At 44.9% G+C, this 4943-nt stretch overlaps 1 protein-coding gene across 2 annotated transcripts in view; it reads right to left on the reverse strand.

Annotated features, from left to right (window-relative positions):
• The window catches only part of CABYR (calcium binding tyrosine phosphorylation regulated), a 19331-nt gene extending 18022 nt beyond the window's left edge, over positions 1-1309 (reverse strand). The window contains exon 1 of one of the 2 annotated variants that reach the window (XM_029921362.1): positions 1206-1309. The gene's annotated coding sequence lies outside the window, so the exon portion shown is untranslated. Of the gene's footprint in view, positions 1-797; positions 820-1205 lie in introns of those variants that run through there. The other variant, XM_029921363.1, reaches the window with a different exon arrangement.
• Positions 1310-4943: the final 3634 nt, after the last annotated feature.

Raw genomic sequence — 4943 nt, forward strand, 5'->3', positions numbered from 1 at the left:
GGGGGGGGGGGGGGGGGGGATGAATCTCTATTGGTCAAAGCAAATCCTTTGAGGATATAATTAAGCGTATTGAATCCTTTAATGAAAGCCTACTCTGAGTGTAAGTCAACTTGACCTTTACTGAATTAAACCATGTTGAAAACACCACCAGTGCACAAAACAAAAAACAAAAACACCATTGCAGCTTTGGCAGGGTATACGCTAAACGTTAAGGAACATAGGCAGTGATTGTATGTATGATCCACGGATACACTTCCACTATTTTTGTGTGCGTGTGTATACTTTTTTTTTTTCAAGTACACATTTTGCCCCGTGTGACTAGATAAGTCACGTTTGGAAAAGTGGCTCACCAGTGGCCAACACGGAGCCACCCAAACGCCCTTTCTGCAGGCAGTTAGCAGTTGAGGCTACCAACCGTGGACCGAACGGCCGTCCAGTGATCCTATGGGTTCTCAGCCCAGTCGGTCGGTAAGCCAACCACACCGCACTCTGGGAAGGTGCGAGACCTTTCTGCCTTCCAGTACCTGGGATGCTGAGCATCCTACGGCACAGCCCCATGCCAAGAATTGTCCTAAATACAAAGCAGTATTACATGAACGGATAGCGTCTCTCTGTCTCTCTCTCTCTGTCTCTCTCTCTCACACACACACACACACACACACACACACACACACACACAGAGGAGCGCTTAAAAAGCGACCACTTAATTCTCCCCAAATCTCTCCTTTAAGGAGTATTTGTCCCAAACCACTTTTCCGCTCCCGCCCCCTGTGCCGAGTTGTGAGCTTCCATTTTACCCTCTCCCCCAGGGCTAACGCCTGAGCAGGACTCCGTGCCGTAGGCTGAGGACGCGCGAGTGGGAGCTTCGGAGCCACGGGAAACGTCAGCAAGACACACCGCTCCCTCAAGACCTACGCTGGGGCCTGTGTCTGGTTTGCCCTTGGGCTTGTTTAGTGGGAAGGGCAGCGACGTAGAGAGCGGGCGTCCCAGTTCGAGTCTAGTTCAGCAGTCCCGCCGCCCCGACTCTCGGAGCTTCGCCACACCCACCGGCGTGGGCCTGCCCTTCCCCGCGGCCTCCCACTCCCAGGGCCCTCGGTCTTCCCCAACACTGGAAGGAGAGTCACCGAGCCCGCCCCGAGGGCGTAACTGCCTCCGGGGGGCGGGGGGCGGCAGGACAGGGGGCCTTTTCTCCAGACTCGCCCCACCTTTTCCTTTCCGGCTACGCTCAAAGAGCCTCCTTCTTGCCCGCTTGCCGGCGGCTCCTGAAGAAGGCCGGACTCGGAGCCGGGCATTTATAGCCCTGCGGACGTCAGGGCGTGCGTCACACAGCTCGCACCCCCTGCTGAGAGCGGCCGTGGCCACGGGGAAGCGGGGCCCGGTCCCCAGCCAATGGGGAGCCGAAAGGGACAAAGGCTCCCAACTCCGCGGGCCAGGCAGGCCGGTGGGCTTCACTTTTCTAGAATACAAACGCTCAGGGAAACTAGGGTTTCCAAAGGACCAGAAGTCAGTCAAGGCGACGGCCTTTCTCATGGCTCATTATAAAATAAGAGCTGGTGTAGAAGGAAGCAGATTTATGGCATTTCTTGCCGTCGCCGCCTCGCCTCTTCGCACTACCCCTTCCCCCACAATGTTACTCTTTACAGCCACCTTTTCGAAGAATAGTCTGTCACAGTATACATAACGCTAGTGTAAAAGAGCATGAATAATTTTACGCAATACAATACTTTCCTTTTTGAGAAAATCGCCTGTGGGAAGAGAATTTGGCAATAATCTTGAAGCTTCCACTTTCCGTAATTCGGATCCGGCAATATTTCAGGCACAACCATCCCCCCCAGTCCCTACTATTAGCAACCGGTGCAATTCAGACCGAAGTAAAGGCATATCGACTCATTTCAAATATCTGCTCCCTGCTTTTTCACCTATTCAGGCTCACATGACCATAATCATGATGACCAAACTTCAAACAGGCTTCAATGCAATTCACTTTCAAATATTTAAACAAGAACCATTGTAAATCAACCATCAAATATCTTCAAGGCATAGATATGATTAAAAAAAATTTTTTTTAATTCCTTGAAGTTGAGACTTCCAGAGCTCTTATAAGAGGCAATGCTGAGGGCCCCAGTCTCCATCTAGGCGGCAAAGAGCACTTTATACAGATACTGAATCTTCCTAATAACACTTACTCAGCGCCAATTATGTAACAGGCTCCCTCTTCTCCTGTAGGATCTCCTTTTAAAAGGAGAAACGCTAACTTTAGACTGTGATGATAGGTCTGCATATGATACTTGTCCTTCGCCATTACCCCCAAAGCTCCTTTGGTGGATAAAAGTGAAATGAAGCATCTCATGATTTCTGGTGGTTTGATTCATAATATATTTAACTATCAAAAACAGAATGAAACTGACCTTCTAAAAACCCCAAGTACAAACCCCATTTATGGCGTCTTTGGGTATTAGAGACATTTACGCTTGTGTAGCCTAACCTTGTGGCAGGCCACCTTGGACACAAACAGCTCTTAGGTACTGTGCAGAATATCTGCAATTCATGTCCAGCCTCTACTCTCTTCACATTTCATCAATGACTCTCTTGTCCAACTCCCTCTGAAAGGCAAATTGTTACAGTGAAAACATTTAACCAGAACTTTTCAAACCGCTATTCCCCGCTTTGATTTCTAGAACTCTTAATGACTTCATGTGATTTTACAATCTTCTTGCCCTCCTTTTCAGTCGCTAGGGATCTAAATGTTAATCTACATTTTGCATTGCTACTTGCTTCTTGGAAGTTCTAAGTTCTTGGCGTGACCTCCACAGAATTCAAATTTTATTTTGTTCTCACTTGACTCTCGAGAGAACTGGCCTGAACACACAGGCCAGTGTGTTTGTCACCTCTGTGTCTTTGCTCATCAGATCCAAGGCCTGAGATGTTCTTCTGGCCATTATTTTCACCTGACCAGATCCTTCTTTAAAACTCAGCGATCTCTTACGTTAGAAAGCCAATGGGTTAGAAGCGTTTCCTCAGTGGCCCCATGATCATACACTCTGGGAGCATAACCTTCTGTTTGTGTTTGGCTCTTCTCTCAGATTTACTAATTACTTACCAAAAGATAACCTATGGTAGTGTGGTTCTAATTTAGACCACCTGCATTGGAGTCATTTTTAGGAGCTTGTTAAAACTGCCTTCCTAAACCCTACCTCATAGCTACCGAGTCAGACTCTCAATGGAGGGCTAATTTGTACAACCAAAATTTGCAAGACACTGGCTTATGGCTAGACAAAGTGTAACCCAGAGCTCTCCCAGGTTACAATTACCCCAACCTCCTTCCTAGTTTTCACAAGAAAGCCAATCACAGTGCACACTGGGCAATCTATACTTTACTGAAGAAGGAATACATCTTTTATGGACCAACTTTTCCTGTCTCCTGCTCCCGAACCCTTGCTGTTCTTTTCTCTTTCCAGGCTTCCAAGTCTCCTCCCTCTACTATGTATCTTTTTGGGATGACAGGAGCTTAACCATTTTTTTCTACAAAATATACTGCCAACAAGATTCAAAAAATCTAAGAAACCCCAAACAGTACATTGTGACTGTCAATGTGTATCTTCATCGATTCAGATCCATGTGTGTAGTAGCCTTGTCACTGCAATTTGCTTAAGGAAGCAATCAACTAGGAGAGTTACACAGCAAAGGAATACACACACACACACACACACACACACACACACACACGTCTTTTAAAAATCAAATATGCACTGTCCTTTTAGTTGGCAGAAGCATACAAATGCAAACTCTATAAATCATTGACTTGTACAACATTCAACAATAAATTCCTAATTATCTGTGATATCTGAAATATTCACTTGCTCAAATACTTAGAGCTATCATGTGCTAAAATCAAAGACACCTAACCTAATAAAAAAAATCTTAAATATTTTAATAACAAAGGTACATATATCACATTACTAGACCATGCCTCCAAACTGACAAATTATAAATGTGTTCAGAGTACGTAAGTATACGTTAGAGATTTCTCTCATCATAGGCAAAATCTAATACAAAAATACACTTGACACTCATAAATTAGAAGATTCGTTTAAGAGCCTCCAAAATAGGAATGAAAAAGGAGTGATGCCAGCATAAAAAAAGCACATAGATGCAAATTGTTCTTGTTATAGGATTATTTTCTTCATCCGCAAGGGGTAAAGCACACCTCACCCCAAGTCAAGTTTCCAGGCAGATCATAGTTCACAGGCTGGTCAAGTCATGGCGCGCAGGCCAGAAAATGTTATGAATTACTCAACTCGAAAATGTACTCAGTCTGGTTCCAGTCTAATGGTACTATCTACCTGCACTGTGGTTTTCGTTAGAGACTTTAGCATCATTACCTACCCCATCTCCATACTCCACCACCCTATTAACTCACACAAACCACGGGGGCTATCCTGCACCAGATGTACGAGAGTTACAAACAGACCTAAGTCTTTGACTATTAAAATGGTCAGTGAACTGAACACAAACAGACTTGAATCCTGAAATCTTTCTGGAGAGATACAAACAAATGTTTAAAGCAGCAAGTGCAGTGAATAATTTTTAATTCTCAAGTACAGGGTCTCATGTAGTCTTTGAATTCTGAATAACAATTGATACAATATTTGAACTGAAATTCAAGTGAGGATGACCTGAAGCAAGAACTTCGGGATTCAGAATGCTCTAGAACCCTAACTGGGAGGTCTGGCTCCTATGCTATAGCCAAGATGACAACATTGCTAGGGCCGTGCCTCATAAATTTATAACATTCTTCCCTTAAGCCTCAATGAAACTAGGCGTCCAGTACTTTTAAACACCAAATTTTCTCTTCAGAAAGCATCTACTTGGCTTCCAGACCTGCCCATTCACTGAATGTAAAGATAGCAAACTTTTCTCTCCGGCTAGGGTCAAGAATCCAT

Source organism: Suricata suricatta, chromosome 14, assembly GCF_006229205.1.
Source record: "Suricata suricatta isolate VVHF042 chromosome 14, meerkat_22Aug2017_6uvM2_HiC, whole genome shotgun sequence".
NCBI classification, from domain to species: domain Eukaryota; kingdom Metazoa; phylum Chordata; class Mammalia; order Carnivora; family Herpestidae; genus Suricata; species Suricata suricatta.